Source organism: Oncorhynchus nerka, linkage group LG24 (genome assembly GCF_034236695.1).
Source record: "Oncorhynchus nerka isolate Pitt River linkage group LG24, Oner_Uvic_2.0, whole genome shotgun sequence".
Lineage (NCBI taxonomy): Eukaryota > Metazoa > Chordata > Actinopteri > Salmoniformes > Salmonidae > Oncorhynchus > Oncorhynchus nerka.
The window spans coordinates 89,352,003-89,367,890 of NC_088419.1; positions in this window are offsets into that span (position 1 = coordinate 89,352,003).

Here is a 15,888-nt window from a genome sequence, read left to right on the forward strand (position 1 = left end):
TGGTTGTCAGTAGGGAAGGCTTAGGGTTGGGAGGCCTGTTCGTCAGTAGGGAAGGGTTAGGGTTGGGAGGCCTGGTCTTCAGTAGGGAAGGGATGGGAGGCCTGGTCTTCAGTGGGGAAGGGTTAGGGATGTGAGGCCTGGTCTTCAGTAGGGAAGGGTTAGGATGGGAGGTCTTCAGTATGGAAGGGTTAGGGATGGGCGGTCTTCATTAGGGAAGGGTTAGGGATGGGAGGCCTGGTCTTCAGTAGGGAAGGGATGGGAGGCCTGGTCTTCAGTGGGGAAGGGTTAGGGTTGGGAGGCCTGGTCTTCAGTAGGGAAGGGTTAGGATGGGAGGTCTTCAGTATGGAAGGGTTAGGGATGGGAGGTATGGTCTTCAGTAGGGAAGGGATGGGAGGCCTGGTCTTCAGTGGGGAAAGGTTAGGGTTGGGAGGCCTGGTCTTCAGTAGGGAAGGGTTAGGGTTGGGAGGCCTGGTCTTCAGTAGGGAAGGGTTAGGGTTGGGAGGCCTGGTCTTCAGTGGTGAAGGGTTAGGGTTGGGAGGCCTGGTCATCAGTAGGGAAGGCTTAGGGTTGGGAGGCCTGTTCGTCAGTAGGGAAGGGTTAGGGTTGGGAGGCCTGGTCTTCAGTGGGGAAGGGTTAGGGATGTGAGGCCTGGTCTTCAATAGGGAAGGGTTAGGGATGGGCGGTCTTCATTAGGGAAGGGTTAGGGATAGGAGGCCTGGTCTTCAGTAGGGAAGGGATGGGAGGCCTGGTCTTCAGTGGGGAAGGGTTAGGGTTGGGAGGTCTTCAGTATGGAAGGGTTAGGGATGGGAGGCCTGGTCTTCAGTAGGGAAGGGTTAGGGCTGGGAGGCCTGGTGTTCAGTGGTGAAGGGTTGGGAGGCCTGGTCTTCAGTAGGGAAGGGTTAGGGATGGGAAGCCTGGTCTTCAGTAGGGAAGTGGTGGGAGGCCTGGTCGTCAGTAGGGAAGGGATTGGAGGCCTAGTCTTCAGTGGGGAAGGGTTAGGGTTGGGAGGCCTGGTCTTCAGTGGTGAAGGGTTAGGTTTGGGAGGCCTGGTCTTCAGTGGTGAAGGGTTAGGTTTGGGAGGCCTGGTCTTCAGTGGTGAAGGGTTCGGGTTGGGAGGCCTGGTCGTCAGTAGGGAAGGGTTAGGGTTGGGAGGCCTGGTCTTCAGTGGTGAACGGTTAGGGTTGGGAGGCCTGGTCTACAGTAGGGAACGGTTAGGGTTGGGAGGCCTGGTCTTCAGTGGGGAAGGTTTAGGGTTGGGAGTCCTGGTCTACAGTAGGGAACGGTTAGGGTTGGGAGGCCTGGTCTTCAGTGGTGAAGGGGTAGGGTTGGGAGTCCTGGTCTACAGTAGGGAACGGTTAGGGTTGGGAGGCCTGGTCTTCAGTGGGGAAGGGTTAGGGTTGGGAGGCCTGGTCTTCAGTAGGGAAGGGTTAGGGTTGGGAGGCCTGGTCTTCAGTGTTGAAGGGTTAGGGTTGGGAGGCCTGGTCTTCAGTAGGGAGGGGATGGGAGGTATGGTCTTCAGTGGGGAAGGGTTAGGGTTGGGAGGCCTGGTCTTCAGTGCGGAAGGGTTAGGAGTTCTGGTCTTCAGTGGTGAAGGGATGGGAGGCCTGTTCTTCACTGGGGAAGGGTTGGGGTTGGGAGGCCTGGTCTTCAGTAGGGAAGGGTGAGGGTTGGGAGGCCTGGTGCTTCAGTAGGGAAGGGTTGGGAGGCCTAAAAAAATGATACCAGACCTGATGAGTCAGTGTGCAAGGGCCTCAATATTTAGAACACATTACTAGAAATAACTCTAAATGTAGTTGTAGCAGAGGACTGCAAGTCATGCTGTAAACCTTTAGGTCTTGTTTTGTCACATACAAAAAGAGTGGAGATCATTCTAAAACGCTTCCCTCTTTTTACAGTACTGCAACATCGCGTCATTCAGATACCCTGTACTTACTGTGAATTCTTAATGCCGCTGTGGGCCCCAGAGACAGAGAGACAGACTAAGAGAGAGAGAGAGAGAAAGAATGCCTAATTAAGACCAGTCTGAACATGTAGTTATCTGGCTCAGCAACACTAGGCCATGTTGAGGTCTAGGACTATAGGACACACGCACACACACGCACGCACGCGCATGCACACACACATACACACACGCGCACGCACACACACGCACGCACACACACACACACACACAATGCCTTTGTGTAGGGGCTGCTGCTCACATACAAGGTATGCATATATAGTTATACAGGTAAGTATATACCTACACCTATAGGCTACTAAATACCTCCATTCAACAGACAGATGGTCGTGAGCTCTTTCCTTGGGCATGTTTCGTGTTGTTAGCACCTTAGTCCTCAGAGGAACTCAAGGAAATGTCTAACACTCTTTCATCATACCATCCTTCCATTCCTCTGAACCAAATAGAAAAAAAGAGGGCGGGAAAAGACAGAAAGAGAGATCACAGGTCTAACAAATGGCCGATGTGATTGGTCCCTCTTCCCGTCACTCAGAGATACAGTACCAGCAGGCCAGTCGATTGGAGGATAATCAAAGAGGCCTGTATGAAAGGCTCTGCCTCCCACTGAAACCTTCACTACTGACATCAGACAGAACCACAAAAGGCCAGGGTGGAGGGTCCAGATGTGTGTGTGTGTGTTTTCTTTGGCTGATGTGGCCTGTCGAAAGGGCAGCGTAACTCCGGTTGTGAGGTAATGAGAGCAAGGTTCACTGGGAGAGAGAGACAGAGTGCTCCATTCAACCCAACCTGCTGTTCACTGTTGACTCTCTAAAATCAAAACATACCCTTTTCCTAAAATCACAGAGTTTTGGGCACTGTCATGTTAGTGCCTCCCACCACAGGTAGATAGATCCCTTCAGTTTTCACAGGGTACTGTGTGAGTGTGTGGGCGCGGGTGCTAGTTTGTAAACACAGTTCTAATGGCCAAGGGAGGTGTGACTGAATCTGCCACAGAGTTGGTCTAAGCAGACTGGTGAAGTCCTGGGTTTATTCTATGTGTTCCAGACTGCAGTTGGCGGCTAGAGATGTGATCGTGGATCTCTGGGGGACTCTGGTGGATGAGAGAGGAGCTGGGGGAATATTACTACAGCTAAACTCACTTAACTACATTTTATAACGAAGGGAAAAAAAGAGGGGAAAAATGAGTAGAAAATACATCTCTGTTTTCCAAATGTCAGCAGTCTGGCAGATAAAGAAATGTCCCATCAGGACAGACATTCCTTTTCAGTGACTGTATCACCTATTTCACTGTGAACAACTTCAGCCTCTGCCTTTTAAAACAACTAAGAGGCTTCGATTTTCTGGAACCCTGAATTTTTTAGACTAAAGATATGGAGATAAAAACAAATATAATGTACGTGAGAAATACTTTAAAAATTCAAGAGGTATGATGTGGAATTTATGTATTATTTACTGACAATTCATACCATAAAAGGCATGAAACATATATGAAATATTCATAAATGATAAAGTATTTAGTTCAGTGGACCGAAAGGTTGCTGGATCGAATCCCCGAGCTGACAAGGTAAAAATCGGTTGTTCTGCCCCTGAACAAGGCAGTTAACCCACTGTTCCCCGGTAGGCTGTCATTGTAAATAAGAATTTGTTCTTGACTGACTTGCCTAGTTAAATAAAGGTAATTTTTTTTTTTTTACCAATTTTTTAAAGGTGTGTAGTAGTATATATCAGCTGAGATGTATTCAAATATCGATGTTGATCCTCAACAACAGGTAGGGACTCTCTGGAGGGGCGAGGTCAGTCCTTACTGGGTTGCACCTTAACACTATGTTTGTGTGTGTAGCTTCCTCCTGTGTAATGAGACACCTTAATCCCCTGACATGTCTGGTTGTCACCGAGACCCTGTGAGTCGTCCCCTCTATCTCCCTCTCTCTTTCACTCTCTCTCCAATCTCCCCCACTCCAACCCCTCTCCCTGGAGAATTACAGCAGATTGGGCCCCTGCTCTAAAAACACAGTCAAATAACGTTTTTTTGTTTTGTTTTTACTCACTTAATAAAGACCCCTGAGACTGAAACGGTATAGCCTACATTTCCTAGTGTCATTCCATTGGCTTATTTCCAGCAGTGACCAAAGAGTATGTTTGCAGTTTGAGTTCTTTGTTTGTGCAACTGCAAGGTATCATGAACTCCTGAGAAAAAAATAGATGAAACGGCAGGTGTGTGGGATATTTGGCATGCTAGATTCACAGGTGGCCAAGACTTATTCTTAGTCGTATACTGCCATCTGTTGTTGAACAGTGATACTGTTGGCAGTTAGAGTTGGGGGAACGCTGCCTCACCTCTCTAGAATTAGGTAACAGAGTATATCTTCTTTCCAGTCAAAAACTATGCCTTGGATTATTTGAAATAGAACATACAAGTCATTTCAATACAACTGAATTTTCCTTTAATAAAATGTATTGTATAAAAACAGTTGTAAACATATATTATTTATTACAAAGATCTAGTTATCACGTGTTGATTGATAGACCGATCCCTAGTGGAAAACAGCTCCAGAAAAACCCTGCCATTCAAACTGATCTGAATCATGTTGCGTTCTCGTTTAATGACAAGCCACATTAGAATCGAGGCGTGACCTCTCCTGAGTCGACCTTGAACTTCCCATTGCTGTATTTGCTTTGCTGAAGTGGATTGAGGTTGAATGGGGACTCACAGTTTAACAGTAGGCTCTGTTTACAGAGGACCAACAAAACAAACTAAGTTGCACAAGGCCGCAAAAATGATTGATTATAAATGTGAATGTGGAGAATTAATGTATTGCTACTATTAGTATTTCTAATAATTAAACTTTTCACATAGTTTTTAGGTTTCATATAAAACAGGGTTTTTACTTGGCTCTCTCATTACTTTGCATCATTTTAGCATAATCCTTGTTTGTGGACAGCTGATGAAAATCAAAGATTTGTGGAGATTAGAAAGTTTTTGGACACCTTTGTTCTGCTTTGAACAGGAAACTGTCCAAGTGTTCTACGCTCTAACCAACAGAGCGTTGAAGAACATCCCGTTTCATATGGATCAGGTGAATAGCACCAAACCACATGTAAGCCTACTGTATACATTCAATGTTTTCTCATTGAGGAAGCCAGTCATGCTTAATCATCTATAATGTATGTCAAATCGAAATGTTATTTGTCACATGCAACAGGTGTAGACTAACAGTGACATGCTTATTTTATGGGTTATTTTTGTAGGTTATTTTCCAACAATGCAGAGTTAAAGATACAACACATCTAAATAGAAATAGTGACAAGAGGAATAAATCACAGTTAATAAGGAATAACAATAACAAGTAGACAATAACATGGCTATGTACAGGAAGTAGACAATAACATGGCTATATACAGGGAGTAGACAATAACATGGCTATGTACAGGAAGTAGACAATAACATGGCTATATACAGGAAGTAGACAATAACATGGCTATATACAGGGAGTAGACAATAACATGGCTATATACAGGGAGTAGACAATAACATGGCTATATACAGGAAGTAGACAATAACATGGCTATATACAGGGAGTAGACAATAACATGACTATATACAGGGAGTAGACAATAACATGGCTATATACAGGGAGTAGAAAATAACATGGCTATATACAGGGAGTAGACAATAACATGGCTATATACAGGAAGTAGACAATAACATGGCTATATACAGTGAGTAGACAATAACATGGCAATATACAGGGAGTAGAAAATAACATGGCTATATACAGGGAGTAGACAATAACATGGCTATATACAGGGAGTAGAAAATAACATGGCTAAATACAGGAAGTAGAACATAACATGGCTATATACAGGAAGTAGACAATAACATGGCTATATACAGGAAGTATACAATAACATGGCTATATACAGGGAGTAGACAATAACATGGCTATATACAGGAAGTAGACAATAACATGGCTATATACAGGGAGTAGACAATAACATGGCTATATACAGGGAGTAGACTATAACATGGCTATATACAGGAAGTAGACAATAACATGGCTATATACAGAAAGTAGAAAATAACATGGCTATATACAGGAAGTAGACAATAACATGGCTATATACAGGAAGTAGAACATAACATGGCTATATACAGGAAGTAGAACATAACATGGTAGACAATGACATGGCTATATACAGGGAGTAGACTATAACATGGCTATATACAGGGAGTAGAAAATAACATGGCTATATACAGGGAGTAGACAATAACAGGGCTATATACAGGGAGTAGACAATAACATGGCTATATACAGGAAGTAGAAAATAACATGACTATATACAGGGAGTAGCAGAACTGAGTCGATGTGCAGGGGTACGAGGTAATTGAGGAAGCTATGCACGTGTACTGTATGTACGTACGGGTCAAGTGACTAAGCAACAGAATAGATAGACAGTAGCAGTGTGTGAAGGTTTGTGTGTGTGGAGTCAGTATGCCTGTGTGTGTGGAGTCAGTATGCATGTGTGTGTGGAGTCAGTATGCATGTGTGTGTGGAGTCAGTATGCATGTGTGTGTGGAGTCAGTATGCATGTGTGTGTGGAGTCAGTATGCATGTGTGTGCGTGTCATGTGTGTGTGGGTGTATTTTTTAATTTTGTTAATTTCACCTTTATTTAACCAGGTAGGCTAGTTGAGAACAAGTTCTCATTTGCAACTGCGACCTGGCCAAGATAAAGCGTAGCAATTTGACACATACAACAACACAGAGTTACACATGGAATAAACAAAACATACAGCCAATAATACAGTAGAACAAAAGAAAACAAAAAGTCTATATACAGTGAGTGCAAATGAGGTAAGTTAAGGTGTGTGTAGTGTGTGTTTGTGTATGTATATGTGTGTTGGGGTGTCAGTATAAGTATGTGTCAGTGTGTGGGTAGAGTCAAGTGTGTGTGTGTTGAGGTGTCAGTGTAAGTATGTGTCAGTATGTGATCAGTCCTACCACTGTTGTGTCGTCAGCAAACTTGATGAGTGTTGGAGTCGTGCGTAGCCACAGAGTCGTGGGTGAACAGGGAGTATAGGAAGGGACTAAGCACACACCCCTGAGGGGCTCCCGTATTGAGGGTCAGTGTGGCAGATGTGTTGTTGCCTACTCTCACCCCCGGGGGACGGCTCGTCAGGAAGTCCAGGATTCTAGGCTAAGTGTCATGATTATGGCCAGGGGTCTATTATATTAGAATGGGTCTGAAAACACATGGCTCTATGCATTATAATGAGTCTGAAAACTCATTGCTCTCCTGCTCCTGAAGAGCTACCCTCCTTCAGGTTTTCAAAGAGCTACCCTCCTTTAGGTTTCTAATTATAAGAATCAGGTGTGCTAAAATGGGCTTAGAGCAGAAACCTATAGGATGGTAGCTCTCCAAGAATAGGGTTGGAGTGACAACCTACAGGACGGTAGCTCTCCAGGAACAGGGTTGTAGTGTAAACTTACAGGTCGGTAGCTCTCCAGGAAGAGGGTTGTAGTGTAAACCTACAGGACGGTAGCTCTCCAGGAACAGGGTTGGAGTGTAAACTTACAGGTCGGTAGCTCTCCAGGAAGAGGGTTGTAGTGTAAACCTATAGGACGGTAGCTCTCCAGGAACAGGGTTGGAGTGTAAACTTATAGGTCGGTAGCTCTCCAGGAAGAGGGTTGTAGTGTAAACCTACAGGACGGCAACTCTCCAGGAACAGGATTGTAGTGTAAAACTATAGGACAGTAGCTCTCCAGGAAGAGGGTTGGAGTGTAAACCTACAGGAGGGTAGCTCTCCAGGAACAGGGTTGGAGTGTAAACCTACAGGAGGGTAGTTCTCCAGGAACAGGGTTGGAGAGCCTTGGGATAAAACCTACAGGAGGGCGGCTCTCCAGGAACAGGGTTGGAGAGCCCTGGTGTAAACCTACAGGAGGGTAGCTCTCCTGAAGAGGGTTGGAGAGACCTGGTGTAAACCTACAGGAGGGTAGCTCTCCAGGAAGAGGGTTGGAGAGACCTGGTGTAAACCTACAGGAGGGTAGCTCTCCGGAAACAGGATTGTAGTGTAAACCTACATGATGGTAACTCTCCAGGAAGAGGGTTGGAGTGTAAACCTACAGGAGGGTAGCTCTCCAGGAAGAGGGTTGGAGTGTTAACCTACAGGACGGTAGCTCTCCAGGAAGAGGGTTGGAGTGTAAACCTACAGGACTGTAGCTCTCCAGGAAGAGGGTTGGAATGTTAACCTACAGGACGGTAGCTCTCCAGGAAGATGGTTGGAAAGCCCTGATCTAGAACCTTAAAGGGTTCTTCGGCTGAGCAGCTGCCTTGAGGTTGACTGTCATCTTGCACTGGTTCAAGCATAACTAATTATAGTTACAGGCTACTGTTCAACACATTCAGGTCAAGGTCCAAATCAGACCCACTAAACTTAGAAAAAGGGTTCCAAAATGGTCCCTTTGACTGTCCCCAAAGGAGAACTATTTTTGGTATTATGTAGAACCCTTTTGGGTTCCATGTAGAACCCTTTCTACAAGGGGTTCTACTAGGAACCAAAAAGGGTTCTTCTACCTGGAACCAAAAGCTTTCTCCTATGGGGACAGTCAAAGGGACAATTTTTTTTCTAAGTGTAGTGGGTCTGATGTGAACTTGATTTGGACCTTGAACTGAATGTGCTGATCAGTTAAGTACAGCTTGTAACGCTGTACTTAGTTATCCTTCAACCAGTGCCAGATGACAGTCAGCCTCAAGTGCTCCTAATTTCCCTTACAACTGTGCCATTTCAGGTTTGGAGTGGAACCACCAACTGTGACCAAACAGCATCCCTAAGGAGCTGTTGTGATGTGGGATCAGATTTCTTTACATTCATTCATTAAATCTTATATTTATTTAGTCAGGACAGTCCACTCAGTAGCCCTAACAATTGCCACAGCTTTCCAGTGAGTCCTTCTTATCCATCAGTATCCACATATGGGCTATTCACATTACCTTGTTTTTTGTGGTTTTAATTATTATTATTTTTTTACAGTGAGTAGAGAACAGAGTTTATATCAAAGGTGACGCTGCTGAACCTCCAGACCACATCAGACGACCGTCGTTTGTTTCCATCCAACAGTAGGCAATTGAATAAAGAGAGATAAGCTACTGTCTGTTTCGCCCGCCCCCCACCGACTCTCCCGCACAAACTAGCCAGGCTGTTCGTGGTTTTGGGGGGGGGGGCTCTGCAGTGCGTTGCACCCACGCGGTCTTTGTCCTGAAGGCTTTCCTTCGCGTTTTTAACCGTTATGCACAGCTATTTATCGGAGAATGACCGCATGTACACTAGGCTAGATTAACTAGACCAAGTATCTGTAAACTGCGACAGATTCGTTCACATGGAGGCCTAATCGTTATATTATAACATTATTCCAATGCACGTGTGGAAAACAACTGCTCATGTGCAGGTAAAACAGAAAAAAAAACGAATTTCTTCTAAGACGGAATATGTGAAGGCTATTTTCACACCGTCTCAAATACCGAATGTAAATGCATTCTGTGATTTAAAATAATAAAACAAATGTATCTATTTCGATTGTATAAAAATCTTTATTTGGGTGTGATTATTTATCGGTTGTGTGAAAGTGCATAAAACAGATGCGAAATGTAAAGAAATCATATCCTAGATGTTCCATTTCTCTTAAGAAGAAAGAGGAAAAAGCAGAACAAAATGGAGTTAGGTCCAGAGCGCAGCGCCACCAGTAGAAAGAGCTGCATCGTCACTTCTTCCTCTCCGCGGTAATAGTGCAACAAAGGCAATTCGTTGTTCCTCCATGACAGGGTGCAAGAACAGGCATCTTTAATGCGAAATGGCGGACGGTGGAGGAGGCAAGGACAGAGAAATTTGACACTGCGCATTCAAAGCTGCCTGGCGGCGAAAATAAGACACGGAGCTGGATCCAACCGTGGATTCCGGACTGCCTCACCGATGTTCAGTGTCGTCGGCAGTTCCCGAACTGCCCTTGCTGGTCCGTTTTTTCACTATTAGATAACTGAGTTTGAACATAAACTCAGCTGCATTTACCTATATTTAAACAGCTGCCACATAATGAAATACAGATGAGGCCAGGACATGTATGAAATCAATTCAATGGACAGAAGACAACAGGGAGATGTCCGAGAGATTTAATAGGTCACAGCACTGTAACCTATTGATGGTGACTGATTCCAAGTCTTATGTATTTACAGTGTTATATAGTCTGCTCTTCCCAGGGACGATAGGCATATGAATAGTCCTGTTAAGTAAAACTAACAAGCTGCTACTGTTGTGTGATACAGACTTTATGCACCATTAGGGACTGGGACCCATAGGTAGTCATGACAAAGGTGACCTTTACAATGTTATTAACACCACTGAACAAGAGGGGCAGCTGTTTGCTTTACACCTACACACACACACACACGAGAGTGAGGGAGAGAGAGTGAGTTGTGGTGGGACAGAGAGGAATGTGTGAGAGAGAGAGGAACGTGAGAGAAAGTGAGTGTGAGTTGTGGTAGGAGAGAGGGAGACAGAGGAGAGAAAGTGAGTGTGAGTTGTGGTAGGAGATAGAGAGGAGAGAAAGTGAGTGTAAGTTGTGGTAGGAGAGAGAGAGAAAGAGAGAGAGTGAGTTGTGGTGGGCGAGAGAGAGAGAGTTGTGGTGGGAGCGAGAGAGAGAGAGTTGTGGTGGGAGAGAGAGCGAGAGAGAGAGAGAGTTGTGGTGGGAGAGAGAGAGAGAGAGAGGGGGTGTGGTGGGAGAGAGCGAGAGACAGAGAGAGAGAGAGAGAGTTGTGGTGGGAGAGAGCGAGAGACAGAGAGAGAGAGAGAGAATTGTGGTGGGAGAGAGAGAGAGAGTTGTGGTGGGAGAGAGCGGAATGTGAGCTGTAGTTTCACTCATGTCCATACAAGTCGTGTTTTCCTGATAAGAGCAGAACTGTGGCACTGCTGATTTCCTGTGAAAATGAGCTTCCTCTAAACAGCGTACAAAGTAGACATTCTAAATGGAGAGGCCTTATCCCCGGGGGCGACGTGTGATGATAGCCTTCTGTTTACTTACTTCAACACAGTTGGTCAAAGTTAATTGTAAAGTAAGGTAGCCCTACTCAAGTGAATGCATCCTACTGAACACTCGTGCATAGGCTAAGACATTGTTGTGTGACAGAAATCTCATGAACAGCACACAGCTTGTCTGTCTGCATCGCTGTCTCTCATCTAAGCACACTCCTTCCTCTCACGCCTTTCTCACTCCTTCTTTCAGTAAATAGTTGTTCTCAAGATAATTTGGTCACCGGGGCCTACTCCCATTCAGCTAGCATTGTCCTCCCCCTCCCATCCAGCCTGTATAAGTCACTGAAAATACATGGGACAGAGAGAGAGAGAGGAAGAGAGAGAGAGAGAGAGAGAGAGAGAGAGAGAGAGAGAGAGAGGAAAGAGATAGAGAGAGAGAGAGAGAAAGAGAGAGAGAGAGAGGGAAAGAGAGAGAGAGAGAGAGAGAGAGAGAGGAGGGAGGGAGGGACTGAGACTCAAACAGGACTTCACAGGGTGAGGACTGTAGGACTGTTCCACCACCACAGGACTATAGTACTGTTCCACCACCACAGGACTGTACCACCACCACAGGACTGTAGGACTGTACCACCACCACAGGACTATAGTACTGTTCCACCACCACAGGACTGTACCACCACCACAGGACTGTAGGACTGTTCCACCACCACAGGACTGTACCACCACCACAGGACTATAGGACTGTTCCACCAACACAGGACTGTACCACCACCACAGGACTGTAGGACTGTACCACCACCACAGGACTGTTCCACCACCACAGGACTATAGGACTGTTCCACCACCACAGGACTGTACCACCACCACAGGATTGTAGGACTGTACCACCACCACAGGACTGTACCACCACCACAGGACTATAGGACTGTACCACCACCACAAGACTGTACCACCACCACAGGACTGTAGGACTGTTCCACCACCACTGGACTGTAGGACTGTACCACCACAGGAATGTAGGACTGTACCACCACCAGAGGACTGTACCACCACCACAGGACTGTACCACCACCACAGGACTGTACCACCACCACAGGACTGTAGGTCTGTACCACCACCACAGGACTGTAGGACTGTTCCACCACCACAGGACTGTAGGACTGTTCCACCACCACAGGACTGTAGGACTGTACCACCACCACAGGACTGTACCACCACCACAGGACTGTAGGACTATACCACCACCACAGGACTGTAGGACTGTACCACCACCACAGGACTGTACCACCACCACAAGATTGTAGGACTGCACCACCACCACAGGACTGTAGGACTGTACTACCACCAGAGGACTGTAAGACTGTACCACCACCACAGGACTGTTCCACCACCACAGGACTGTTCCACCACTACAGGACTGTACCACCACCACAGGACTGTACCGCCACCACAGGACTGTACCACCACCACAGGACTGTAGGACTGTACCACCACCACAGGACTGTAGGACTGTACCACCACCACAGGACTGTAGGTCTGTACCACCACCACAGGACTGTAGGACTGTACCACCACCACAGGACTGTACCACCACCACAGGACTGTAGGACTATACCACCACCACAGGACTGTAGGACTGTTCCACCACCACCACAGGACTGTAGGACTGTACCACCACCACAGGACTGTAGGACTGTACCACCACCACAGGACTGTAGGACTGTACTACCACCACAGGACTGTAGGACTGTACCACCACCACAGGACTGTACCACCACCACAAGACTGTAGGACTGCACCACCACCACAGGACTGTAGGACTGTACTACCACCAGAGGACTGTAGGACTGTTCCACCACCACAGGACTGTACCACCACCACAGGACTGTACCACCACCACAAGACTGTTCCACCACCACAAGACTGTTCCACCACCACAGGACTGTATGACTGTTCCACCACCACAGGACTGTAGGACTGTACCACCACCACAAGACTGTAGGACTGTACCACCACCACAAGACTGTACCACCACCACAGGACTGTACCACCACCACAGGACTGTACCACCACCAAATCAAATCAAATCAAATGTATTTATATAGCCCTTCGTACATCAGCTGATATCTCAAAGTGCTGTACAGAAACCCAGCCTAAAACCCCAAACAGCAAACAATGCAGGTGTAAAAGCACGGTGGCTAGGAAAAACTAGAAAGGCCAAAACCTAGGAAGAAACCTAGAGAGGAACCAGGCTATGTGGGGTGGCCAGTCCTCTTCTGGCTGTGCCGGGTAGAGATTATAACAGAACATGACCAAGATGTTCAAATGTTCATAAATGACCAGCATGGTCGAATAATAATAAGGCAGAACAGTTGAAACTGGAGCAGCAGCACAGTCAGGTGGACTGGGGACAGCAAGGAGTCATCATGTCAGGTAGTCCTGGGGCACGGTCCTAGGGCTCAGGTCCTCCGAGAGAGAGAAAGAAAGAGAGAATTAGAGAGCATATGTGGGGTGGCCAGTCCTCTTCTGGCTGTGCCGGTGGAGATTATAACAGAACGTGGCCAAGATGTTCAAATGTTCATAAATGACCAGCATGGTTGAATAATAGTAAGGCAGAACAGTTGAAACTGGAGCAGCAGCATGGCCAGGTGGACTGGGGACAGCAAGGAGTCATCGTGTCAGGTAGTCCTGGGACATGGTCCTAGGGCCCAGGCCAGTTGAAACTGGAGCAGCAGCATGGCCAGGTGGACTGGGGACAGCAAGGAGCCATCATGTCAGGTAGTCCTGGGGCATGGTCCTAGGGCTCAGGTCCTCCGAGAGAGAGAGAAAGAAAGAGAGAAGGAGAGAATTAGAGAACGCACACCTAGATTCACACAGGACACCGAATAGGACAGGAGAAGTACTCCAGATATAACAAACTGACCCTAGCCCCCCGACACATAAACTACTGCAGCATAAATACTGGAGGCTGAGACAGGAGGGGTCAGGAGACACTGTGGCCCCATCCGAGGACACCCCCGTACAGGGCCAAACAGGAAGGATATAACCCCACCCACTTTGCCAAAGCACAGCCCCCACACCACCAGAGGGATATCTTCAACCACCAACTTACCATCCTGAGACAAGGCCGAGTATAGCCCACAAAGATCTCCGCCACGGCACAACCCAAGGGGGAGGCGCCAACCCAGACAGGCTGACCACAACAGTGAATCAACCCACCCAGGTGACGCACCCCCCCAGGGACGGCATGAGAGAGCCCCAGTAAGCCAGTGACTCAGCCCCCGTAACAGGGTTAGAGGCAGAGAATCCCAGTGGAAAGAGGGGAACCGGCCAGGCAGAGACAGCAAGGGCGGTTCGTTGCTCCAGAGCCTTTCCGTTCACCTTCCCACTCCTGGGCCAGACTACACTCAATCATATGACCCACTGAAGAGATGAGTCTTCAGTAAAGACTTAAAGGTTGAGACCGAGTTTGCGTCTCTGACATGGGTAGGCAGACCGTTCCATAAAAATGGAGCTCTATAGGAGAAAGCCCTGCCTCCAGCTGTTTGCTTAGAAATTCTAGGGACAATTAGGAGGCCTGCGTCTTGTGACCGTAGCGTACGTGTAGGTATATACGGCAGGACCAAATCAGAGAGATAGGTAGGAGCAAGCCCATGTAATGCTTTGTAGGTTAGCAGTAAAACCTTGAAATCAGCCCTTGCTTTGACAGGAAGCCAGTGTAGAGGCTAGCACTGGAGTAATATGATCAAATTTTTTGGTTCTAGTCAGGATTCTAGCAGCCGTATTTAGCACTAACTGAAGTTTATTTCGTGCTTTATCCGGGTAGCCGGAAAATAGAGCATTGCAGTAGTCTAACCTAGAAGTGACAAAAGCATGGATAAATTTTTCTGCATCATTTTTGGACAGAAAGTTTCTGATTTTTGCAATGTTACGTAGATGGAAAATAGCTGTCCTCGAAATGGTCTTGATATGTTCTTCAAAAGAGAGATCAGGGTCCAGAGTAACGCCGAGGTCCTTCACAGTTTTATTTGAGACGACTGTACAACCATTAAGATTAATTGTCAGATTCAACAGAAGATCTCTTTGTTTCTTGGGACCTAGAACAAGCATCTCTGTTTTGTCCGAGTTTAATAGTAGAAAGTTTGCAGCCATCCACTTCCTTATGTCTGAAACACATGCTTCTAGCGAGGGCAATTTTGGGGCTTCACCATGTTTCATTGAAATGTACAGCTGTGTGTCATCCGCATAGCAGTGAAAATTTACATTATGTTTTCGAATAACATCCCCAAGAGGTAAAATATATAGTGAAAACAATAGTGGTCCTAAAACAGAACCTTGAGGAACACCGAAATTTACAGTTGATTTGTCAGAGGACAAACCATTCACAGAGACAAACTGATATCTTTCCGACAGATAAGATCTAAACCAGGCCAGAACATGTCCGTGTAGACCAATTTGGGTTTCCAATCTCTCCCAAAGAATGTGGTGATCGATGGTATCAAAAGCAGCACTAAGGTCTAGGAGCACGAGGACAGATGCAGAGCCTCGGTCCGATGCCATTAAAATGTCATTTACCACCTTCACAAGTGCCGTCTCAGTGCTATGATGGGGTCTAAAACCAGACTGAAGCATTTCGTATACATTGTTTGTCTTCAGGAAGGCAGTGAGTTGCTGCGCAACAGCCCTCTCTAAAATTTTTGAGAGGAATGGAAGATTCGATATAGGCCGATAGTTTTTTATATTTTCTGGGTCAAGGTTTGGCTTTTTCAAGAGAGGCTTTATTACTGCCACTTTTAGTGAGTTTGGTACACATCCAGTGGATAGAGAGCCGTTTATTATGTTCAACATAGGAGGGCCAAGCACAGGAAGCATCTCTTTCAGTAGTTTAGTTGGAATAGGGTCCA